General features: G+C 34.8%; 1 protein-coding gene across 1 annotated transcript in view; it reads left to right on the top strand.

Annotated features, from left to right (window-relative positions):
* Nucleotides 1-27,814, top strand: part of LOC149968630 (uncharacterized) — a 163,449-nt gene that overhangs the window by 127,335 nt on the left and 8,300 nt on the right. The gene's annotated exons all lie outside the window — the stretch shown is intronic.

Genomic DNA, 27,814 nt, shown 5'->3' on the forward strand with positions numbered 1-27,814 from the left:
GAAATAAATGTCCTGTGGAAATGAAAAGGTTCCTTAGATTTGGCTACAAGAGACGGCATAAGGTTTGCCACGTTCATCTGTTACGACAAGAATTTACAGTTGTAATTTACAAATTACCGTAATTTATACGATAAAATTACTGGCTGCATTGAAATTCACAGCAATATTAAAATTTAGGGCAAGGATACATTTAAAATGACTGAATTATTAGCAAAAATCATATTTTGCAGTAAAATGACATTACATTTTACAGTTTAACATTCTCCTACAAAATTAAATGCAATCAACTCGCAAAATCAAAATTGCTAAAGCAGTTTTATTTATTTCAATCTTTGAATATCATATTAGAAAAGTACTTAACTCTCGCAAAAATACGTTTGCAATTATCCAAATTGTACAAATGAATTACAGTATTTGAGCAGTACACGCAATCAATTTCCAACAAAGACAAACTTCTACATTGAGGTCCCAGAGCTGGAATTATTCTAATGGTTTGAATGGAGTATGAACCTCTGCAACCGACAAACATAATTTAATTGAGGTAAACTAAAAGCATGATAATGCATTCCAATTTTCAACCCTAAAACAATTCTTGTGTACTCTGTCAATAATATTATTCCTCTATTAGGATTTTCACAATAGACAACTGAAAAAATACTTTCATTAAGATATATATTTTTCATTTATTAAGCACTTTTAAATAAATATTCGGATAGGAAGAACGGTAAAACAAATAACGTTTTTAAAACAGTAACGTTACTGTTGAGTTTACAGATTTAAAGGGAATATAACCTCAGGTATTTGGTGTGGAACACCAACGTTTGCAGCTCTGGCCACTCATGCCTTTGGCTTTAAAAATGTTTGGCGCCACTGTACAGGATAATTTTAAAAATTGAAGGGGTCTTCCATAAAGATTGCTTTGCAGGTTATATTCCCTTTAAGCCGGTAATTATTTTACAACATCTACTCTTGAACACACGAATCATTTGTTTGTCCTCGTGGAAATTAATCACGAAGACTTTATGCCATCCGATGGTTCTGTGGGATGATATTTACGTCGACATGAATAATTCGGTGGTGGATTAACTACCACTCGGGTCCCTAGACTTAAACGTTATTAGAGGCCACTCTGAACTCGCTCTAGCCTGATCTCGGGTCCCCGTACCTTTCCACCAGTACCGGGCACTAGGCGTAAGCCTATTCAGACTATCAATTGGTAAATTCACCAATGCCTGTATTAAGCAATAAAACACGAAAGCTTTGATAAAATAATCCATAATAACATAACTATTATTACGAAGCTACTTTAAGAGAAAATATTTCGCTTCGTGAGCCCAATTTTTTAACCTCGTTCAACAAAGCCTAATTTCATAATTACTTAAATATAATTTATTTATATATTATTTTCTATTTAATTAAATAACACAATGCATTGTTGAGCGATGGATGGAGAGGATCTACCTGAACTTTGGGCCGAATTTGTCAAATGGTTCTGTGGCCCTTTAATTATATTTCGCCATTTGGGCTACATTTAAAGAGATCAACAATCATTCCACCGGCAGAATCGACATCCCGGCTAAAGAGTGCCAGTTCCATCAAACTCTTTTCGGCCCAAGGATGTGCCTTGTGTATTAGCCTAGCTGATTTTGGTTAAAAAAGGCTGTGATTTAAAATAAAGGGGTGCAGCTTTAGTTGAACCTAATGAACGGTTTGCATTTGTGTCTAACGCTTGCATCTATCTTATTCAAAAATCAATAATTATACTTAGCTATCAATTTAAATTTTAAATGACTACTTTGTTTGAAGAGAAAAGATGTTTTGAAAATACAATTTGTATTACGCGCACACGATTATAAGATAGATACAGATATTATCAGTTAAAATGAAAAAAAACTTAATTTTTTGCGTATATTAATTACAATTAACCTATACATGCAATAATCGACTAGTTTCAAATCGACCGTCATTTCATTGTCAAGAGTAACAAATTGTTATTTTTGTGAGCCAATCAATATAATGTACATGATTTTTTTAAAAGGCAATATAACATCAACGCCTTCTTTGTGGAAGACCCCTTCACAATTTGAACAAGAATTCACTAGCTTGAGCCAGAAATATCTAAAACCCTATAATGGAGAGGCCAATATACATGTAGGAAGTGTTGGTATTCCACACCAAATACCCAAGAATCTATTCCCTTTAAATAATTTAAATTTTTACAGTAAGTTTTATGCTCCGATAACAGTTTTTTAATAGATCGATTAGTTTGAACGATATTAAAGGGAATATAACCTGCAAAGCAATCTTTATGGAAGACCCCTTCAATTTTTAAGATTATCCAGTGAAGTGGCGCCAAACATTATTAAAGCCAAAGGCATGAGTGGCCAGAGCTGCAAACGTTGGTGTTCCACACCAAATACCTGAGGTTATATTCCCTTTAACATTATATATTAAATAATTAATGTATTTCATGGAATGTTATTAAAGACTTTTATTATTAATAAATCAAATAGAACGCGTTTGTTTCGTAAAACGTATTATATATATATATATATATATATATATATATATATATATATACATATATTAAACTATGTATGGTAACTAATCTGTACATGACTAATTTTTTAAAGCATTCAACCAAAGAAAATTTATTTACAAAAATAAATATAAAAGTTTAGTTTCACGCTTTTAAAAAAATCATGTATTTTATCAATTAATAAAAAATGTATAAATTAAAAAAGTTAATAATTCAAATTTTGATAATCTTCAATGGATGCACCAAGTTTTGTATGAGATATCAATGAAATATAGCTTTCATAGCGCTGTAATATTAATTATAACATATCTATAAAAGGGAGACAGCATAAGATGTGGCAGTCTCTTACGAAAGAAAAGTTTTATCCCATTATTAGTTTTTAATTGACTGACTACAAGGTGCTCTTTCAATAATAAATTTTAATCTTCCAACTCTTTGAGCAATTCGTGTAAGAGATAAGTGGGTCTGTATGCCGATAGGGGCCCCCTGCGGGCGGAGGAAACGGGGGTGAAACAGGCCCCTGTGGGGGTAAGCATTCCCCCACATTTGCGTACATTTTCGGCAGGTCAAAAGGTTAGCTGATTTACGAGGTTAGATGATTTACGATGTTATAACCCATTTTAGGTCAATAGGTTATCTGCCGCTATGGCGGTATGGACTGACACGATGTTATATAAACAGTTAAATAGTTTCCGTCAAAACCGATCCGTCATAGTGAATGTCGGGCCTAGGGCACAATTCGAGTTGGTAATAAATAGGGTTTTCGCCGACAAACACTTTCAAACACTTTCGGGCCCCTAAGGGTTTTAAAAGGGTAGCGTAAAATAGCGGGTGGTCATCGGTAAAAGTGTTTTGGAAAAAAAGAGCACAGTGTATACAAATTATAGGGTTTTATTTATACATTCAAAGTTACAGTACATTAAGCGGATGAAAAAAAACGCTTAAAGATAAAACAATTTATTTTTAATATATTTATGGTTTGTAGATACCCTAGTGAACAAATTGTAAAAGTTAAATACGCAAAACATATTTTGGTTGGCCACTGTTTCTTTAAAATCTTCAATAATTTTAATTGCTGTTACGTAATTGGACGCATAGCGTACAAAGGTATCATACCTTTCATGTTCAACTGATAGAAATAAATTGTTGGGCGCGCATGGTTCTTTATACAATATTTCGTAAATTTGACGATAATTATCGGTTATAACGTTACCCATTAATTCAAAGAGTTTTTGGTTCACTTTAAGGAGTTGAATGTGCGAATTAGTGAAATATTTGAGTCTGTCCAATTCTCGAGTTTCAGGCGCTTTGATTAAGACCGACGCTTCGGATATCGTACTTTGCAAGGTTAATTCTTTTTGGTCAGACATGGCGGCGGTCACTAGCGCATCAGATAGCGGGAACGGTGATCGAAAGGGCAGCCGTTGGGGGTCATTTATTTGGTCCCAGTGGCCGTATAAATCATCCCAGGCGCGCGAAGACATCTCAAAGACCTGGTGTGAGACTTTATTGCATAGAGCTACAGATATATCGAGTTCAGACGTAAACCCCGTAGTAACGAAAAGCTCGGATGAAAGTGAATACCGAGGGTTAACTTTCCGCTGAGTCTGGTCAAATTTAGACATTTTAGTAGGCCCTGGAACGTTATCTACACAGCTTCGTTTAGACATGATGCTCGAGAAACGGTTTGTAGTGTACTGCCGATGGATGACGGGGGTGAATGTCTTATATATAGATAATAATTTGATGACGTAATCAGGATGACGTAATGGGTTGACTCAATGACTCACGCGATTAGTCAAATTTTGCGGTGTTATGTGTATAGCGACGCCCATATTGGTAAACCAAAGAGATAGAAATTCTACAAGTCCCATTAAAAGTAAAATCAACGCGATTAGTAATGCGTTTTCAGGATTGTTCGCGATAAGCCGACTAACGGGAGAGGCGGGATCGTCCCTATTCGGTAGGGGTGGGGGAATCATCTGACATGATGTTATGCAAACAGCCAGTAGCTATAAACCCGAGTAATGGGCCCATTTACCTATGGGTCAATAGGTCCCTCATTATTTCTCAACCATTTGTCAAAAACCTATCCGTCTTAGGGAATGCCCCCCTACGGCATCTGTCAAACACTTTTCTCCACGTGCGAGTGGTGTTATGAAATAAATCCAAATAGTTCAATGGGTCGAGCCTTTTGTGTTTTCGCCGACAAACACTTTCCCCGTGTAACATTATTTTCAAACACTTTCACGATGCGCAAAGCTATCCGTCTTACGGAATATCGGCCCTAAGGGGTAAAGGGTAGTTAGAGAAGGGTTCTTACCCCCCAGCGCGTAAAATAGACACAGCGGGTGTCCACCCTTGCTAGCTAAAAGTGTCGTTTTGGAAAAAAAAAGAGCCGAGTGTATTATAAAAACGGTTTATTTTTCTACGACATTCTATGGTTTGTAGAGACCATGGCGAATAAATTGAAAAAGTGGCCCCCAACTTTTTACATCAGGTGTGGATTCTTAGCGCTGAAATGGTTATAACAAACGAGTGTTCCCACCAAAAATGTTTTTTTGCGCGTAGAATTTTTGGAGGCCCATAAACTAGTAGCGGGAATAGAACCTCTTAACTATTTCAGTTTAAACTACGCGGGATTCTCATAGATTTTTGTTTTTACATCCCAAATGGCCCTACGTATGGGGGTGCCAAAATGTTTATGGAGGTCCTTTTGGTATTAAAACCCAGGGGACTTGGTTACTAAGACATCACAACTCTGCTCTTTTTTTGTATCCAACCACGTCCACTAGAAATCCATCTCCGCTGTTATCGGATGAGGACGTAGCCATGTAAGTTTTTATCAATTTTTATATTTTTAGCTTGGTGATCTATTCCAAAATGAAATGGTAACCCTGTATGCGTAACAATTTCAATATGCAAGATCCTCGAGAATGGTAAAATAGTCTATATTTAAATTTAAAGTGCGAAAACTATATTTGTATAGTCGAAATGTATTTTAACGTATTAAAAGCAGAATTCATCTTTCTGACAAGAGTCTTACCCATCATACATACACCATCTAATCTGGAATCTATGTTTAACAATTGGAGGAATTCATGTTTACGATAGGTTCTTTGTAAACGTAACTTAGTACATTAATTGAGTATTTTGAAATATTTGAATATAGAATTTTTTGATGTATTAAAAGTAGAGTTAAGATGCTTTTATAGTATTTTCTATGTATTTGCATATCTGAACTTGCGGTTCAATTTTGGGTACATGCACCACTTACACGCTAATGATATTAAAATGAGTTTAAAAATATTTCCATTTAAACGAGTCCCTCTTTATGTGCAATTTTTCCCCAGAATTACAATTATTGAATCGAAAAAAATATGTAACCATCTTAGAATTACCCAACTTAGGTATTCAGAAGAGATGGTGTTCAATTTTTTTAAAAAAAATTACTTTTGTTGGATCCACACTATATCAGTTATATAAAACCTGAAATTATTTTTTTTTATTCTAATTTAACCATCAGTTTAAAAACCTTGGGGGGCAAGTCAGAATAGTTGCGTAGCGTACTAATAACGTAGATAAATATTTCTGGGGTCAGTTATATGTAGGGAAGCTTGTTTTAAGATATGTTTAAAACTAACTTGATAAAAACAATGCTTGGGTTTTTAAATGATACAGGGTGGATACCAAAATTTAAGAAAAGCTTGCTAAATGAAATTTTTTCATTTCCTAACCTATTCAAGGGGTGAACACCGACTTAAAAAGATAATTTTCAACTATATTTAACGGCAACTTCCCTTAAATTTCACCCCTGAAAACACTAAAGTTTCATGCAATCCAATAACTTTGACATTTGAATTTTTTTCACTCAGAATCATCACATTAAATGGGAGCCACTCGGTAACGTAAAATTAAAAACTCGAGCAATTTTTTTCCCCAAATTCATTTTTAGCTTATCTTTAAACACGCTTCCCTAAGTCTGACTAGCTCTGTATGTTAATAATAAATAGCTAAATATTTTTTGGGAGTCAATAATTTTGATTCTGAGTGAAATATTTGCATATATAACAGTATTAGTTTGCCTAATAATTTTTTTTCATCTGCTACCATACTCAATGGGTGAACATAGAATAACAAAGGTAATTTTCCACTATATTTAAAGCCAACTTCCCTTACATTTCAATATGAAAACACTGAAGCTACTTTCAATGCGATAACTTAATTACATGCAATTTTTTTGCCCAGAATTACAATAATTGAATCGAAAAATTATCCAACTCAGCTTATCAGACGTGGGCAAAGTGGTTTTTAAGTGATTGTGTTAAATAATAAAATATACTTCAGCTTTTGAATAAGATTTTTTTTATATAAAACCGATATCCTTTATATAAAAGCTGAAATAATTTATCCATTCAATTCAACAAGCATTAAAAACCTCGGTTCAAGTCAGAATAACTGTGCAAAGCACTAATAACGTAGAAAATGTTTTTGGGTTCAATTGACCTGATGAAAACTTTTCATATGGTAAAGTTACTGGACTGATGGAAGCTTCAGTGTTTTCAGAACGAAGTCTTAATTACATGTTCTAAGTTTTTTTTTTAAACAAGTTTATTTCTAGAAATGAAAAGGACATGTTTTATCGAGGCAAACTTTTTCCGTGTGAATGGAGAAATGATAATTAAAGAGTTAGCTATTTACGATACGGAAACGGAGAAGCATAACGTCTGGACCTTTAAACCACCATATCCATATTCCAGTCTTACGGAAGAAGATAAATGGCAGTGTAGATGGTTGTATTGGAACATTTGCGATCTCCGTTGGGACGACGGACGGGAAGACTACAACAGCCTAGGAGCCATCGCAAATTATATAAAAGAACAAGGGTTCACGTTTTTTTTTGTAAAGGTTTAGTAAAGGCCAAAGTTTTATCGGATTTCATAGGAGTTAACGTCAAGAACGTCGAGGATTTAGACTGTCCTAAATTATCTACCATTCTTTGTATAAGTGCTCCTAAACATTGTCATTTTCACCGTGACCCTAATAATTGCGCCGTTGTGAAATCTCACCAAATCGCTGTGTGGTACCGAAAAATCGTGTGTAAGAAAATATAAGTCGTTTTAAGATTATTTTTGCTACTTTTTCATCACATTGGTTTTACGTTATGTCTGTTTTCTAAAATTACGTTTCTTAAATAGCGTAACGTATTAAATTGAATAAAGAGTTTTTCATTTTATTTTAATTTTAGTGTTTTTATAATATATTTCTGACTACATGTGTATTGTTTAACTTCTCTCATTTTTAAAAATGCAATTGCTTGATTTAAATAAAGCGTGAAAATTATTAGTTTCGAAATGATATTTACAAATCTTATCCAATCTAAAGTCCATCGTTCGGGTATTAGTAAGTATTTCATACAAACTAACTTAATTAAGTATTTTTAGAAGTGAAGAGAAAACACATTGTGAAAAACCAAATGAAAAGAGACTTTAAACGGTTTTAAAAATCTTAATATATATATATATATATTTAAAAAATCCAACGTTTCGGCAGTGTAGCATATGAAAGTATTAATTTCCAAAAAGTGCATTTAAATTGAAGTGAGGCCTATTTTGGGATTCCCCTGGTTCCTCTTTCTTTCATCCCAGCATGTTTACCCTTTTATCATGGTTTCTCTCCAAAAAATAGCCAAAAATCTTAAATCAGTAGGTCTCGATCCTATTTATCACCCACCGCCCAAATTGTCAGCTTTATTATGTAATAACAAAGAACCAACTGCCCTCCTCGACAAGGCCATCATTTATAAAATCTCCTGTGATTGTGGTGATTATTACATGGGGGGCAATGCCGTAGCCCATTTCATCAAAGGCGTAAAGAGCCCCAAAAATATAAACAACCCGTACAATAATGATCCCCCTTAGCGAAGAAGTTGGCCTGAACACAATATGTTGATATACGAAGCCCTCCCCACCTCGCCGTCTTGCGCGCGTGCGCTGATTTCCCCTGGGGGGACGCGGATTTCCCCTGGACGCGGTCTGGGGGCGCGTCGCGGTTAATTTAAAATTCAAATGAAAACATAGATTTAAGTGTTTTGCGCGGTTAATTTGAATTTGAAACATGGATTTGAGTGTTTTGACGTCATAGAATATTCGTTGTTTAAGTAACGTAGAATGGAAATATTTTTAAACTTTATTTTAATATCATTGTAGTACTTAAATATGCTTGCCACTTGAACCCATATCACGAGTATTTCTTAAAACGAATATACATCTAAACTCTACTTTTAACGCGGCAAAATACAATTCCGATATTCAAATATTTAAAACTACTTAGTGAAAAGAGACTTTAACCGTTTTTAAAATTCATAATATATTTATTTAAAAAATCGAACGTTTCGGAGGAACTGTTCCTCCTTCTCCAGGGATTTTTACAAGTCTGACAGTACGATGGTAAAACTTTGGGACGAAAAAATATTTATGCGCTTTATACATATAGTGTAGGCTACTGTTCTTTAGCCGCGAGCGTTTTTTCTCAAAGGCGAGTCGACCCCGTCGACGTGTTATATGAGCAACGGGGTCGATATCTTTGTTCGCGCTCGAGCCTTTTATTGTCGGAATGGTGGATTCTGCGAGAGGATGAATTGGTTTGTTGTGTGTGTGTGAGAGAGAGGGTGCGGACCATCAACACGTTTTAAAAAGTGGAGAAAACGTGGCTACGTTAAACATTGCGCAGATTAATTTTTTTAAATTTTGATGGATTCGCGTACTTTAAAATGAGTTTTATGTAATTTTGGGTTGAGCTAGTATGTCTTTTGAGTCCCACCTAGCATTATGGCCCCAAAAACACGAAGGTGTTCGCTAAGGGGGAGAATTATTGTACGGGTTGTTTATATTTTTGGGGCTCTTTACGCCTTTGATGAAATGGGCTACGGCATTGCCCCCCATGTAATAATCACCACAATCACAGGAGATTTTATAAATGATGGCCTTGTCGAGGAGGGCAGTTGGTTCTTTGTTATTACATAATAAAGCTGACAATTTGGGCGGTGGGTGATAAATAGGATCGAGACCTACTGATTTAAGATTTTTGGCTCTTTTTTGGAGAGAAACCATGATAAAAGGGGAAACATGCTGGGATGAAAGAAGGAGGAACCAGGGGAATCCCAAAATAGGCCTCACTTCAATTTAAATGCACTTTTTGAAAATTAATACTTTCATATGCTACACTGCCGAAACGTTGGATTTTTTAAATATATATATATATATATTAATATTTGTAAATATCATTTCGAAACTAATAATTTTCACGCTTTATTTAAATCAAGCAATTACATTTTTAAAAATGAAAGAAGTTAAACAATACACATGTAGTCAGAAATATATTATAAAAACACTAAAATTAAAATAAAATTAAAAACTCTTTATTCAACTTTAATACGTTACGCTATTTAAGAAACGTAATTTTAGAAAACAGACATAACGTAAAACCAATGTGATGAAAAAGTAGCAAAAATAATCTTAAAACGACTTATATTTTCTTACACACGATTTTTCGGTACCACACAGCGATTTTGTGAGATTTCAAAACGGCGCAATTATTAGGGTCACGGTGAAAATGACAATGTTTAGGAGCACTTATACAAAGAATGGTAGATAATTTAGGACGTTAACTCCTATGAAATCCGATAAAACTTTGGCCGTTACTAAACCCTTACAAAAAAAACGTGAACCCTTGTTCTTTTATATAATTTGCGATGGCTCCTAGGCTGTTGTAGTCTTCCCGTCCGTCGTCCCAACGGAGATCGCAAATGTTCCAATACAACCATCTACACTGCCATTTATCTTCTTCCGTAAGACTGGAATATGGATATGGTGGTTTATAGGTCCAGACGTTATGCTTCTCCGTTTCCGTATCGTAAATAGCTATTTCTTTAATTATCATTTCTCCATTCACACGGAAAAAGTTTGCCTCGATAAAACATGTCCTTTTCATTTCTAGAAATAAACTTGTTTTAAAACTTTACCATATGAAAAGTTTTCATAAGGTCAATTGAACCCAAAAACATTTTCTACGTTATTAGTGCTTTGCACAGTTATTCTGACTTGAACCGATGTTTTTAATGCTTGTTGAATTGAATGGATAAATTATTTCAGCTTTTATATAAAGGATATCGGTTGGATATAAAAAAAATCTTATTCAAAAGCTGAAGTATATTTTATTATTTTACACCATCACTTAAAAACCACTTTGCCCAAGTCTGATAAGCTGAGTTGGATAATTTTTCGATTCAATTATTGTAATTCTGGGCAAAAAAATTGCATGTAATTAAGTTATCGCATTGAAAGAAGCTTCAGTGTTTTCATATTGAAATGTAAGGGAAGTTGGCTTTAAATATAGTGGAAAATTACCTTTGTTATTCTATGTTCACCCATTGAGTATGGTAGCAGATGAAAAAAAAATAATTAGGCAAACTAATACTGTTATATATGCAAATATTTCACTCAGAATCAAAATTATTGACTCCCAAAAAATATTTAGCTATTTTTTTATTAACATACAGAGCTAGTCAGACTTAGGGAAGCGTGTTTTAAGATAAGCTAAAAATGAATTTGGGGAAAAAAATTGCTTGAGTTTTTAATTTTACGTTACAGAGTGGCTCCCATTTAATGTGATGATTCTGAGTGAAAAATTTTCAAATGTCAAAGTTATTGGATTGCATGAAACTTTAGTGTTTTCAGGGGTGAAATTTAAGGGAAGTTGCCGTTAAATATAGTTGAAACTTATCTTTTTAATTCGGTGTTCACCCCTTGAATAGGTTAGGAAGTGAATAAATTTCATTTAGCAAGCTTTTCTTAAATTTTGGTATCCACCCTGTATCATTTAAAAGCTCAAGCATTGTTTTTATCAAGTTAATTTTAAACATATCTTAAAACAAGCTTCCCTACATATAACTGACCCCAGAAATATTTATCTACGTTATTAGTACGCTACGCAACTATTCTGACTTGCCCCCCAAGGTTTTTAAAGTGATGATTAAATTAGAATAAAAATAAATAAATAATTTCAGGTTTTATATAACTGATATAGTATGGATCCAAAAAAAGTAATTTTTTTTAAAAATTGAACACCATCTCTTCTGAATACCTGTGTTGGGTAATTCTAAGATGGTTACATATTTTTTTCGATTCAATAATTGTAATTCTGGGGAAAAATTGCACATAATAAAGTTATCGCATTGAAAGAAGCTTCAGTGTTTTCATAGTGAAATGTAAGGAACGTTGGCTTTAAATATAGTGGAAAATTATCTTTGTTATTCTATGTTCACCCTTTGAGAATGGTAGCAGGTGAAAAAATAATTAGCCCACCTAATACTGTAATATATGTAAAATTTTCACTAAAAAGCACCATTATTAAACCCAAAAAATATTTAGCTATTTTATTATTACCCTACAAAGCTAGTCAGACTTAGGGAAGCTTGTTTTAAGATATGTTTAAAATTAACTTGATAAAAACAATGCTTGAGCTTTTAAATGATACAGGGTGGATAGCCAAAATTTAAGAAAAGCTTGCTAAATGAAATTTTTGCACTTCCTAACCTATTCAAGGGGTGAACACCGACTTAAAGAGATAATTTTCAACTATATTGTAAGGCAACTTCACTTAATTATCGCCCTGAAAACACTGAAGTTTCCTTCAATCCAATAACTTTAGCATATACAAATTTTTCACTCGAATCATCACATTAACTGAACCCAGAAATATTTATCGCGACAGATATTGCATTCACTAGTGGTAAATACACGCTTGGTTATAAATTCATATATAATTCTTATAATAGTTTCTAGTGAAGGCTACTAATTAAGATTTAACATTACAACTAAATAATAATATATAAAAATAATGTGATTTCTAAGGTAGCTTTAAAAAAATAACCTAAAACAATCTTACTTTTGATAAATGACTCTTTAATATCAAAAATCGTCTGTCATACTCGGTAACAAATAAATGATCACTGATGTCGTTTCTAATATTTCTTCAGCTTTTAAAGAAAAAAAAGAGTTACTCGAGAATGGTAAAATAGTCTATATTTAAATTTAAAGTGATTCTTATTTTGGATTCCACTTTCACAATGGGAAAAGTGTCTTTCTCAAATGTTGTAATTGTACTATTGTTAGAACTATTTTAATCCATAAGATAGAATCGTTCAGTACTTTGCGGATATAAAAAGAGGGACTCGTTTAAATGGAAATATTTTTAAACTTCATTTTAATATCATTAGCGTGTAAGTGGTGCATGTACCCAAAATTGAACCGCAAGTTCAGATATGCAAATACATAGAAAATACTATAAAAGCATCTTAACTCTACTTTTAATACATCAAAAAAATCCTATATTCAAATATTTCAAAATACTCAATTAATGTACTAAGTTACGTTTAAAAAGAACCTATCGTAAACATGAATTCCTCCAATTGTTAAACATAGATTCCAGATTAGATGGTGTATGTATGATGGGTAAGACTCTTGTCAGAAAGATGAATTCTGCTTTTAATACGTTAAAATACATTTCGACTATACAAATATAGTTTTCGCACTTTAAATTTAAATATAGACTATTTTACCATTCTCGAGGATCTTGCATATTGAAATTGTTACGCATACAGGGTTACCATTTCATTTTGGAATAGATCACCAAGCTAAAAATATAAAAATTGATAAAAACTTACATGGCTACGTCCTCATCCGATAACAGCGGAGATGGATTTCTAGTGGACGTGGTTGGATACAAAAAAAGAGCAGAGTTGTGATGTCTTAGGGACCAAGTCCCCTGGGTTTTAATACCAAAAGGACCTCCATAAACATTTTGGCACCCCCATTCTCTAACTACCCTTTACCCCTTAGGGCCGATATTCCGTAAGACGGATAGCTTTGCGCATCGTGAAAGTGTTTGAAAATAATGTTACACGGGGAAAGTGTTTGTCGGCGAAAACACAAAAGGCTCGACCCATTGAACTATTTGGATTTATTTCATAACACCACTCGCACGTGGAGAAAAGTGTTTGACAGATGCCGTAGGGGGGCATTCCCTAAGACGGATAGGTTTTTGACAAATGGTTGAGAAATAATGAGGGACCTATTGACCCATAGGTAAATGGGCCCATTACTCGGGTTTATAGCTACTGGCTGTTTGCATAACATCATGTCAGATGATTCCCCCACCCCTACCGAATAGGGACGATCCCGCCTCTCCCGTTAGTCGGCTTATCGCGAACAATCCTGAAAACGCATTACTAATCGCGTTGATTTTACTTTTAATGGGACTTGTAGAATTTCTATCTCTTTGGTTTACCAATATGGGCGTCGCTATACACATAACACCGCAAAATTTGACTAATCGCGTGAGTCATTGAGTCAACCCATTACGTCATCCTGATTACGTCATCAAATTATTATCTATATATAAGACATTCACCCCCGTCATCCATCGGCAGTACACTACAAACCGTTTCTCGAGCATCATGTCTAAACGAAGCTGTGTAGATAACGTTCCAGGGCCTACTAAAATGTCTAAATTTGACCAGACTCAGCGGAAAGTTAACCCTCGGTATTCACTTTCATCCGAGCTTTTCGTTACTACGGGGTTTACGTCTGAACTCGATATATCTGTAGCTCTATGCAATAAAGTCTCACACCAGGTCTTTGAGATGTCTTCGCGCGCCTGGGATGATTTATACGGCCACTGGGACCAAATAAATGACCCCCAACGGCTGCCCTTTCGATCACCGTTCCCGCTATCTGATGCGCTAGTGACCGCCGCCATGTCTGACCAAAAAGAATTAACCTTGCAAAGTACGATATCCGAAGCGTCGGTCGTAATCAAAGCGCCTGAAACTCGAGAATTGGACAGACTCAAATATTTCACTAATTCGCACATTCAACTCCTTAAAGTGAACCAAAAACTCTTTGAATTAATGGGTAACGTTATAACCGATAATTATCGTCAAATTTACGAAATATTGTATAAAGAACCATGCGCGCCCAACAATTTATTTCTATCAGTTGAACATGAAAGGTATGATACCTTTGTACGCTATGCGTCCAATTACGTAAAAGCAATTAAAATTATTGAAGATTTTAAAGAAACAGTGGCCAACCAAAATATGTTTTGCGTATTTAACTTTTACAATTTGTTCACTAGGGTATCTACAAACCATAAATATATTAAAAATAAATTGTTTTATCTTTAAGCGTTTTTTTTCATCCGCTTAATGTACTGTAACTTTGAATGTATAAATAAAACCCTATAATTTGTATACACTGTGCTCTTTTTTTCCAAAACACTTTTACCGATGACCACCCGCTATTTTACGCTACCCTTTTAAAACCCTTAGGGGCCCGAAAGTGTTTGAAAGTGTTTGTCGGCGAAAACCCTATTTATTACCAACTCGAATTGTGCCCTAGGCCCGACATTCACTATGACGGATCGGTTTTGACGGAAACTATTTAACTGTTTATATAACATCGTGTCAGTCCATACCGCCATAGCGGCAGATAACCTATTGACCTAAAATGGGTTATAACATCGTAAATCATCTAACCTCGTAAATCAGCTAACCTTTTGACCTGCCGAAAATGTACGCAAAGCGGGGGGGAATGCTTACCCCCACAGGTGCCTGTTTCACCCCCGTTTCCCCCGCCCGCATGGGCCCCTATCGGCATACAGACCCACTTATCTCTCTTGTAATTTTGTTTTCTCCCTTATAGAGAGTTTTTATGGGGAACTTTTCAATTTCTTTGCCAGACTATTATTTTTAGCTTCCAAGTATTGATCCTTTCTTTTTATAGTTTAATTAAGTTTTGAGGATCTCCACTGTGGTAACTGATCTAACTAAATTAATAATTTAAAAATTATTGAAGTTCTACTTTTTCAGCTGTGGCTTTGTTCGATATTTATGTTTTGCAACAGTGATAACATACTATAGGATACCTTCTATTTCACCAAAAGTATTTGAAGTGGAACTCTTTTCAAGACTAGAGTTTGAAGAGAGATCCTTTTAAGAGATATGTGGTAAGCAGCATTAGTCGATTCATCAAATTGAAATTGCAATTTGTGCTCAAGTTCTTTGGTTGAATTAAAAAAACATCAAATATACCGAAATTAAATTCTGTTTGACATCCGAATCAAGAAAATTGTCGGTCGACGAGCCGTCCGAAACCAAAGTAGTGGTTGAGAAGGGGCCACCTAATTTTACCGATTGGCCAACTCGTACTAGGAAAATCCGTTTTTTTTGGGTTCTTCGAGAAAGCAGTGGTCCTTACCCCACAAATCCGATTCATTAATAAGAACTAAGTCATTTGACTTATGTTTGCTACCATAACATTTATGAACATATTTTAACTGTAGGTATGCTTAAATTAATGCAGAAAATTTGTATTATTTTTTATAGGAAGCGGAATTCCTTGTAATTTAGTTATGAAAATTTCCAAGGATATAGTATACAACTATATCATATATAACCTGATGAAATTCAAGAGGAGATTCCACACCTCAATACCAAAGACTCAATGCTTCGACTTACTCGAAAAGTTCCATGATCAAAATTAAGTGGTAAAATAACACTTTTGTTTCAGTCCCCACTTGTAATTTCTTTATTTGAAATAAAACAATTATTATTTTGATAAGATTGGTTTTTTAACCTCAGTTGGAATTGCGTTGTTTACAAGTCTCCGTTTCCCATTTTTAGTTGTATTTGATTAACAAGAAAATGTTAGCTACACAGAAAATGGTTTTTAGGTGGAGTTTTCGAAAAAGGAAATCTGTTGTATCACCACCCAGGACCATGAAAATGTTAAAAACAATTATATCTTGTCATACTTCTGAAATGAAACATTATTGTTACTGTCTTCCAGAATAATTATTACCATGTTCCAAAGCGCAATTTTTAACCATTTTTACCAAAACAATAATTTCGATCAAGAGCTGTTTAATCACTTTGGGGACGCAAAAATTTATATTCACTGTACTTCACAGTCATCGATAGAGGGCGCTACTCAGACCTCCCTAGTAAAATATCTGTCGTCGGCTAGCTATCGCTGATATTATCTAATGCTACTGACAATTGTGAGAGTAACGTCGTAGCATCACCATCTAACATTATTTTGGACTCTAACATAGTTCCGCAATTTGAAACTAATTTAAATACAAATCCTGTGTTGCTTCGACGACCAACACCTTTGAATTCGCAAAGACCCAAAAGCGATAAAAGTAGAGATTGTCGGAGAAAAAATGTTCGCGGTTCAAAGAAGAGAAGCAGTTGCGAGTATGAACAGGGAATTCTAGACGCAATTGACGCTGGTCATGTTACACTGAGGCCATGCTACCAGTCATTCAACAGCGTCATTGTACTATCATGGATGACGGGCTTCAGCGGAGTGAGACGATGAACATCACGGATTGGAAATCCAAAAGGACTTGTTAAAAGGTCATCTGCCTTACCAGCGGGTTCACTCTCTACCCTATACGGTAATTTTTTCGTGTTATTTAGGTAAAATTAAAATATATAATAAATGATAGTATTTATCATCTTTTAAATGTCCCAGAAGCCAAAACATCCTATACTCAGGGTTTGGTCCTTAAAATAACCTATTGTTTAACTTTAATTGAAATAATTTCACGTGATTAAGGTGCCAGCGCAATCGAAGACTATCGAATACTACTTGTACAACTTCTTGGCTGACGAATCCAGCTTGACGCCTTCGCAAGCGAGGTGGTCTCGGAACATCTTGACTCTCTGTTCCAGAAGAATGAAGCGTACAATCTCTCCTTCTTTGATTTACCTCGCCGTAGCGGTAACCCGCCAAGACAATTACTTCTGCTCCCAGCATAGCCAGGTCGAAGTACTCACCCTAGCTATCGACATCGCCAAACGCGTGCTTTACTTCGTCGAATTGAACTTTAAAAAGCCGAACATTTCAACGTGGATTTCAACGGGGAACGTTTATCCACATTAAGTGTCAAAGACGTGATCGACATGTGTCGAGTTAGATTGATTCATTGCAAGGAAGAAGCTAAAATTAAGATTATGATGTGGAATTATGAAGGTAAATAATAATTATTATTTCACAGTTTTATTTATAAAATCTTCCGATAATTTTACATAGACGATAAAATATCGGTTTTTAATCATTTAAGCTGAACGATGAATATTGATGTAATAATTTAAGGTCAACGAGAAATATTTATATAATAAATTTAGCTGAACGAGAGTTTGACCACGGTTTATTTAACCTGTTGAAAAACTGCTTTAATAAAAAACTTTCACACATTTAATGTACCGTGTAATCTATTACAGATTTTGATCGTTGATCGTTTTGAAGTGGTTTTTCTAGTTGATACTGTCTAAGGAAACGTTTGAAGGCTTTCCAAACATTTGAAATGCCTTCCTTTTCTTAGATTTTCCTCAAGGTAAGTTTTATTATTCGCAAAGATCATGGAGGTAGCTGTATTCATATAGAATTTGTAGAGTTGTCTATAGTTCAGATTCGAGTAGTTTTTACTCCTCTGAAAGGCCAACATCATTGGGTGCGTATAAAGTTTAATTTCGGTGATTAGCCACGGTGGGTTATTAATACTAATCCGCCTTGTTACAAGTGGTTGAAGTGGATCTTGTTAATTTAAAGAATTAAATATTGTCGATGTTTAAAAGGTAAAGTCTGTGTGTGTCAATATCAGTTACTTAGTCAGAACTTGAGGATCTTTTATCGAATCTATTTACGTCGTCTTGGATAAGTCGGAGTAAACATCTTTCTCAATAAAAATCTTTGTCAATGTAGAGACAAGGCACTTTTCGCTAGAACTTTTAATTAACGAGGGTCTGTAAATGCGACCAACGGCTTAGCTCATGTGATCTTATTTAAATTTATTAGGCTAAATACAAGAATTTCCCATGCAAGACATTTTGCATTTAAATTTCAAGTCTCAAGATTTATTCCAACATTTGGGTAAGATACGCGCTGTCATAATTGTGTTTTCATAATAATTTTCATTAGTGCACCGTTAACCCTATTCATCAGCAGTTCACTTTACAGCTTCAGGCTTTGTTATTTTTACGGGCTGTCTCCTGGTAGATCTTGTTAAAGGAATATTTTGATAATTTCGAACTAGTAATTAATTCCAGTACATATTTCCACCCGCCAAAACAATTCGTTAATGAGTTACACCTGTAAATACTACTTACGTTATCTAAAGAAAAAATGCTACTGAAAATAAAGAAACTGAAATATCTCAAATTTAATAAAAGGTCATTATTACAAACACTATATCTGAAAAATGTTTAAAAATGAAAAATGCATCTTTAAAGACGTCAACGAATGGATTCTTTTCCAAGGCATTTGCTAACAGTACAAACTACTTATAAAAATTTGCATCCTCACACTTTCTCTAAAATTAAAACATGCTATTAAAATGAAAAATGTCCTTCACAAGTTTTCTACTTCGTGAGGGAACTCGATCTTGATCGGTGTGTCTGGGTTCCTTGGCACACCCTCTTTATAGTCCCCAACTGGGCGATATTCCAACTCTTCTCTCGTTACGACTGTAGCAATCGGAACTTGCTCTATGAAGTCATAAAAAGGCTCTTGTTTGACGCAGCTGACATCGATGTTGACAAAATCGGAGCCGAACACCATTTCTCTCTCGATGGTTGTGCTTTCTGCGTCTGGGCAACTTCCGCTTTCACGGCGTCGGCGCAGTGGTTCTTTTCAGGGAGAAATTCAATCTGTTCCGTCGTTAAACGTCGCAGTTGCACCAAACAATACCTACCACCAGTTTGACGACGAGAGAGATCAAATTCATGAGGCTGTGATTGGCGCACTGGTTCTGTGTGGTGACTGTTCGAAGTGCCAAATTGGATTCCAGGTGGACCATGAATTCGACGGTGCACTTGAAGAGTTTTATTGGTACCAAAGTTCCGGACGCAAGTGTGGCATTTGTAGGTCTTTGCTCCCTGAGAGTGACGTGCTCTTTCGTGGCTAAGTAAATGGTACTTATGTTTGGCCCGATATCCACACTTTGTACATCCAAAGGGCTTCTCGGCCGTGTGAGTTCTTCTGTGGTAAATCAAACTACCCTTATATGCAGATGTGAAGTTACACTGGTCACACTGGAAGGGTTTTTCGCCCGAGTGAGTTCTTCGGTGGCTAATCAAATTCCACTTTTGTGCAGATGCGAAGCAGCACTGATCACACTGGAAGGGTTTTTCGCCCGTGTGAGTTCTTCTGTGGAAAGTCAATGCCCGCTTCCGTGTAGATGTGAAGTGTCACTGGTCACACTGGAAGGGTTTTTCGCCCGTGTGAGTTCTTCGGTGGCTAATCAAATTCCACTTTTGTGCAGATGCGAAGCAGCACTGATCACACTGGAAGGGTTTTTCGCCCGAGTGAATTCTTCGGTGGCTAATCAAATTCCACTTTTGTGCAGATGCGAAGCAGCACTGATCACACTGGAAGGGTTTTTCTCCCGTGTGAGTTCTTCTGTGGTGAATGAGATTACTCTTAATGTTCGTTGCGTAGGCGCATTCTGAGCACTTGTACTTCTTCTCTTCTCGGCTGCTCATTTTGCCGGGTTCACTCTTCATTTGTCCAAACAATAATGAAGCTTCTTCATTTGTCCAAACAATAAAGCTTTTCCATGTTTAAATAATAAACTTTTCCATGTTTAAATAAAAAAGCTTTTCATGTCTAACTAATAAAGCTTTCATTGTCTAAATAATAAAGCTCCCATTTTCTAACCAATAAAGAAGTTTCTTCACCTGCTCTACTTTATAGCCATGTCGATGGGGAGCTATGTTTTATTGTATTCGTTGTTTCCGTTTCTTTATGCATAAATCAATACGTCTTCATAACAACTATCGTACTACAGTATTTCGAAAAAATTTAAAAACATATTTTGGTGTAGTACGTTACAAGATTGCACTAGTTTTGTCTGAACCATTCTACATTAAAAATCAAAATACATTCAACTAAATAATTCAAGGGGTACAAGGAAAATACACTACTTTATCAAAATCAGCTTCAAATTGGAATATAGTATTGTCCAGACAATTTATGTCTTGGTGTATCCTAAAATAGACTACAAAATTATGGAGGCAGAAGTAGAGAATTTGAAAGTGTATAGTAATTAGTCACCCAATGAAAAGTAATCAATATAAAATCTGCACGCCCCTTAATCGAAAACTTTTGGGTAATTTTTCCGTAATTGTATTAAGTTTAAAAACAATTACTAATGTTATACGTCGTATTTACGCCCATAGTTTAATTCTATTTCGTCGGGTACTCTACTTCATCGTAAATATTTTATTTTTCGACATACAGAATTCTTGCAGATTGACGCTCAGGTATAAAACCCGCCATAATGACATCATCATTATGAATATAAGAATTTTGCCTACCTTCAATAAAATATGAATTCCTACACTGAGCTGTTCTTTCCCCTTAAATATTCTTTTTGTACGTTGTATATTCGTTTCATGCGAGTGATTCTTCTCTGTAACTTAAGTTGGAAAAGATAATATTTACGATGCGGTGGAGTACCCGACGGAACCGAATAAAGCTATGGTCGTAACTACGGCGTAAAACATTAAAAAATGCTTTAAAACTTTAATAACATTACGGAAAAATTACCTAACGCACTAAAAACTTTGTTTACTATTAATAATAACCAAAAAAGCCAAAATTATCTAAAAATACGGAGAAAAACATAAATTACAAAAAACACTAAAGCAGATGGCGATACCAGTGTCTTATATTTTTCGACCGCGTTTTTCGAAGTTTCAATTAATTTATTGAAATTTGACATAGGAAATGTGATTGAAATAATATTATTTGAATATTATAAGGGTAATGATCATTTAATTTGGGTGGGGGTGATTATAGCAGACCGAATATTACCATTTACCAAATTTAAAGATAGGTAGATAAATACTAAACATATTTAATCTATTGGCCGGAATTTATTATGGTAGTCAGTCTAATTTTACAAATGTTAAAATGCAACTCCTATATAAACGAAGATGTGCATTTCTAAATTTTATAGCAATCGATGGAAAACCTATTAAAGTATGATTGACGTTAATTTAAATAAGATTGACCGCGTCATAATTTAATTAATGCAAATTAAAATGTCGGACGCGGTCCGCCTTAAACGCCGTCATTCCGATATTTTAGCGTTGGTTTGAACCTTTATATCCCTTCTGCTGTAGGAGGTGCATTTCTAAATTTTATAGCAATCGATGGAACACTTATTGAAGTATGATTGACGTTAATTTAAATAAGATTGACCGCGTCATAATTTATTTAATCAAAATTAAAATGTCGGACGCGGTCCGCCTTAAACATTTCGTATTTTCTTTTATATAGGAGTTGCATTTTAACATTTGTAAAATTAGACTGACTACCATAATAAATTCCGGCCAATAGATTAAATATGTTTAGTATTTATCTACCTATTTTTAAATTTGGTAAATGGTAATATTCGGTCTGCTATAATCACCCCCACCCAAATTAAATGATCATTACCCTTATAATATTCAAATAATATTAATTTCAATCACTTTTAATATTCATATTTGATTAAACACGTATTGTAGTATCATTGACGTTAATTTCATTATTAATAATACTATTTCAATCACATTTCCTATGTCAAATTTCAATAAATTAATTGAAACTTCGAAAAACGTGGTCGAAAAATATAAGACACTGTTTTTCTCCGTATTTTTAGATAATTTTGGCTTTTTTGGTTATTATTAATAGTAAACAAAGTTTTTAGTGCGTTAGGTAATTTTTCCGTAATGTTATTAAAGTTTTAAAGCATTTTTTAATGTTTTACGCCGTAGTAACGACCATAGCTTTATTCGGTTTCGTCGGGTACTCCACCGCATCGTAAATTTTATCTTTCCCAACTTTTAGAATTTTGGCAGATTGACGTCGGTCTTAAGAGTCTGCGCAAAAGCCGTTTTGGCTTGGTAGGCCAAGTTCACCAACGTCAATTTGCCAGAACGAAAATTCTGAAAAGTACCTTTTTGGATAACGTGGGAACGCGATGCGGAAGAGAACGTTTCGTCGAAACTACAGAAAAACGAACTGGAGAGTAAGTGCTAGGGTTCATATTTCTCAAAAATGACGTGAGAGAGAATAATGAAATTAACGTTATTAGTACACCTTTAAGTGCTTTATCGTTTAAATTTAATTTTATTCTGGAAGGGCCATAATTGAGCGAAATATCAATGACGTAAGCTTACCCAAAAACCGGCATAGGGTAGTATACTATTTTCATTTTATAATAATTAACGCGGGAGAGGTTTATGAAATTAACGTTATTAGTACACCTTTAAATGCTTTATCGTTTAAAATTAATTTTATTCTGGAAGTGCCATAATTGAGCGAAATATCAATGACGTAAGCTTACCCAAAAACCGGCGTAGGGTAGTATTCTATTTGAATTTTATAATAATTAACGCGGGAGAGGTTAATGAAATTAACGTTATTCATACACCTTTAAGTGCTTTATCGTTTAAATTACTTTTTTTTAATATATAACGGTTATGTTTACAGTATTTGTTTTTTATTATTTTTTATTGATTATATGTCTGAATGTCAGGTTTATTCTCGGCTTTACAGCTGAACAACGTGGCACCGAATGAAACCAGAAATCATTTGTTGGTGGATGCATTAAGAGTAAAGACCCGTCTTCAAGTTCAATTGTTTTGCAGTAGTGGATGGAGGACTTCGTTTGGTTGAACCTTTGTCGTACCAAATCTTTATGGCGTAAAATAAAGTCTCTTTTCTGCCCCAACGATATTGATGCAATCGGAACTTTTTTGTCAAGGTCGGGCTCGTTGTCTTGATGTTCCCCTATATTGTCCTTCCCATCTTTGTAGCGGTTAATTAAAACGAAGTTGAACTCCGCTCCGGCTATTTTTGAAACTAGTTTGCTTAGTTCTTAAAGTACTGGTGGCCACGGTGTGGCAGGAAATGTATTACCGGAATAACTATATTTCAACCGATCATTTCCGAACGCCACTTGTTGACGTGGAATATCGCGCCATTGTCCGTTCATTTTTACCCACGACATTCGACCACTGAAATAAATAGTTTCTTTTTCTAGAAAAACAAATAGGTCTTGCGCAAATTCTAATCTAACATTTTCGCCAACAATTGAATTGGGTTGAATTTTCAAAATTTGAGCTGTACGCCTATGCAGCGATGATAAAATTTGTTTTTCATCGGAACAATTGTCGGAATATTTCCTATTAAATGTATTAATATTAATATTGTTTATAAATTCAATGATTATACTGCCGTAGTAATTTAAATTAAAGGCCGAGATCATAAATTTCATTTGAACTTGCCCTAAATTTAACCCCTCACTCGGTTTTCTTTGGTCCGAGTGTCAGTTTGGATTGTATGAGTTGGCTCTGACTTCTGTGACCATTGTACCTAACCCCTTTCACTCATAGTTGGTACGAATAGATGATTCAAGATTTTTAAGAATTTCCTTTCAAATCTAACTGTCATTCGTCGAGTGGGGTTTTAAATTTGAGCACGATGAATTCGAGTCTGGTCTCAGTCTTTAATGACAACTGTAAAACTAGTATAATTAAACATAATTATATGCTTACATTGTTTTCTTTGTCGACGACTTTTCAGCACAGACAGCCTCGTTGCTCCTCTTTTTTGGGTCATTCAGTCGGTGAACAATGGAAAGTTTTTGATACAAGATTCGACCTAAAAATTAAATAAAATTAAATGTAGATTTAAAGGGTCTTAAGTTCATTTTTAATTTAAATTTCAAAATTAATAAAATAATAATTAACCCTTTTTTGAAAATATTAAATAATTTATGTATGAGATTGATTATTAATATTATAATAAAATTGGTCTTACTTATGAAGTTGGGCCCCACTTCTTTTGACTCCCAGGTGACCGAAAACGGCGCGGATACTTTCGGTCCAGTCTCTGTACACACATCGAATTGCGCCCATCCAAGATGTCTTGGGTCCACAGTTTTAGGCGACAGTTTTGCAACCCTCGTTGCCTTCCAAAGCAACTGACACCAAAAATTATTTTTTAACATTCGTTAATATTCCCCATAGTTTCGCCTCACTGTTCCCCTCATCCAGGTTTAGCCCCCCTTCCCCGGTACTATTGATAAAAATCCCCTCTATTAATTTCCGCCTAAAATAATCAGGCTCCAAATAAACTAGTTCAGCGTTATCCCAATCTATTGTATGTTTAAAATCTGTGTCAATCAAATGTTTTGCGATGCCATTCAAACTATCTTTTTTCTTACATGCGTATTGGTGTTCTTTTAATCTAATTCTTATAGACCTTTGGGTTTCCCCAATATATCTCCCAAACAAGTTTTACATTTAATTTTATACACTACTCCTTTTTTATCCAATTTTTTAGTTTTTGGTTTAAATTTGCTTAGTTCATTTTTTAGGGTTTTATTCTTTTTGCTAATTAATGTTATATCGAATTTACTTTCTAATAGTCTATTCAATATTTCTGATTTATGTTTTATGTAGGGTAACACCAACACTTTTTTATTTTTTTTTCTTGTCTACCCATAGTGAAAAGATCTACGAAATTGGCTAGCATCGTTTGGAGTTAGAGCCAGTCAAAGATGACTGATTTTGTGCATTTTGAGATGGTTTTCGTTTCGTATCTTTATTTATATACGAGACATCGCTATCCAAAAATACTACATAATATGAATAGCTTAATCTATCCAATGTAAAGGTCAACATTGTCAAAAACGCAATAGGAAGCTAACTTGGCCGCTAGGGGTCGCATGAAAATAAATTTGTACATTTGACAAATCCAGGTATTCTGAATAAACGAAATATGTAAAACTATTTATGATAGGTACTCTCTAGAATTTTGGCCAAAAAATCGGGCTTTTGGAGCACTGTGCGCTGGTGAAACTATTTATTGAAAGGTTTTAACACGAATTTCTATAAACCAAATTTAATATTTGAATGAAAAAATAATTAACAAAAGATGTTGATTACTTACGCCTCTTATTTGTCTACATTTCTTTTGTACGTCACGAAACCTACCTTATCGATGAAATTATTCTACTACAATTTAACAAATTCATCATTTCGCGCAGGAGAGTGAAGAAGCAAATGCTTAAACGCTCATGCTTAGATCATTCATCATTCTTGAAAATACAAAATATTTGAACTTATTTAATAAAGGTAGGCAAAATTCTGATATTTATTTTGTTTTGCTCAATGAGAAGGAGGTGTACGAATATAACTCAAGGTCACTAAACAAACTTCTTCAAAACGGCCGAAGGCTTGTCAAGAAAAAAACTCTATATTGAAAGACGAGCGGATAGCGACCCGACAACGTCCTGAACGACGTCAATACTTTTTGAATAACGTAGAACTGATGACGAAAAATAAAAAGGTTGAAATGCAAAACAGTACTATCAGCAAGTTTTGGCGCCTGACGGTGCCACGCACTCGCTTCGATCGTGCGCTGGGGGCGCACGCCTCCCCTCAAAACCCATACTAATAAAAGCTATGAGCCATCTATAACCCAACCTAGAGGACATCAACAAGCCTTACGCATCAAATATCATCAACCCGATATTAATCCTGCACTCCAGCTCTTCAAAGTCCTGAATGACGTCAACGCTCCTGGCCAATGATTCAACTTTAACGTATTTAAGGGAAAAATATTTTATATATAGGTACTAAAATATAAATAAAAAATTATAGTGGCGTAACCACACGGCGGAAATGATTAATATAAATATTAAAATTAAATCAATTTTAATATTATAAGGCTTACGGGTAACAACTATTGAGCCAGTCGCTGTTCCATTTATGGAAGGTGGTAGTCAGTCACAATGCCCAGATTTTGTTGAGTGAAAGTTCAAAATAGGATCTTTGGGAACCGAACTTAGCTTACATGTCTGGAAACCGTTATTTCATCAGTCCAACGTTATCCATAAAGTATGGACATCATTCAGGACCTTGTTGGGTCGCTATCCGCTCGTGAACTGATGATGCCATTGTTTCGGGAATAACCCAGCGTCAATCTGTCACAATTCTGAAAGTTGAAAAAGAAACTATTTATGCTGAAGTAGAGTACCTGACGTATGGGCGTAACTACCGCGTGAAACATTAGGAATTGCTTTTAAACTTTAATAAATTACCCTAAAGTTAGGCGCTTCGGAACGTTTTAGATTTAGAGGTGTACAGATTTAATATGGAATATGACGCCCCCCTTAAACGTAATAAAATATATGCAAGATAATTTATAATATATTTTTTTTTCATCGGGTGACTAATTTCTATACACTTTAAATTACGGAAGTTCTTTACTTCTGCCTTTATAATATTATAGTCTATATTAGGATACACCAAGATAAAAATTGTCTGGACAACACTATATTGCAATTTGAAGCGGATTTTGATGAAGTAGTGTATTTTCCTTATTGGGGGCTACCATTCCCAGCACAACTCGAATTATCGCTAATGATAGTGGAATTTTGATACGGTTCCTAGTTTACTATATTCACTTACATTTCGATGTAGAATTGTCCAGACAAAAGTAGTGCACTCGTGTAACCTTCTACACCAAAATTGTTGTTTTCCAAATACTAAATTAGGATAGTGGTTATGAAGACGTTGATTTCTGACGAGCCGGTAATTCCTCGACGTCTCCGGACTCGTCTCGTCTTTAGGCAAAGTACGTTTTAGCGGGAGGCTTGACTTCATATTATCATTTACCAGGATGCTCAAGCCTACGCTCTCCTTGCGTCTAAGGCCAAGCGCTCCCTGCTCCTCGTAACGTCTCCGTTCTGGCTTCCACAAGCCTTTGCTTCGTAACGGAGACAATGCCTTGTGGAAGGCAGGACGGATACGAAACAGAGAGCCAGTGGGCGCCTAGCCTAAGTATACAAGTCATACAGATATAGGGGTAGTTTAGCTTTGTAAGTGTTGAAAACAAGGTGGAATAGATATTGTAAATGTTTTTGGCGGGGAAACATTGGTGTTTGAATTACAAAAATATGAAAATGGTGTACTCCGCTTTTCCACGGTGTTTTTTGCGCCATAAATTAAAAATATTAAATTATATAATTTCGATAGTATCAAGAATGTATTTATTTATATTTAGGTATATATAAATACATTCTTGATAGTATATTTATTTTATTATAATATATTTAAATTATTTTGAAGTATTTTTAATTTATTTA

The sequence above is a fragment of the Leiobunum rupestre genome, chromosome 1 (assembly GCF_980474605.1).
Source record: "Leiobunum rupestre chromosome 1, qqLeiRupe1.1.hap1, whole genome shotgun sequence".
NCBI classification, from domain to species: domain Eukaryota; kingdom Metazoa; phylum Arthropoda; class Arachnida; order Opiliones; family Sclerosomatidae; genus Leiobunum; species Leiobunum rupestre.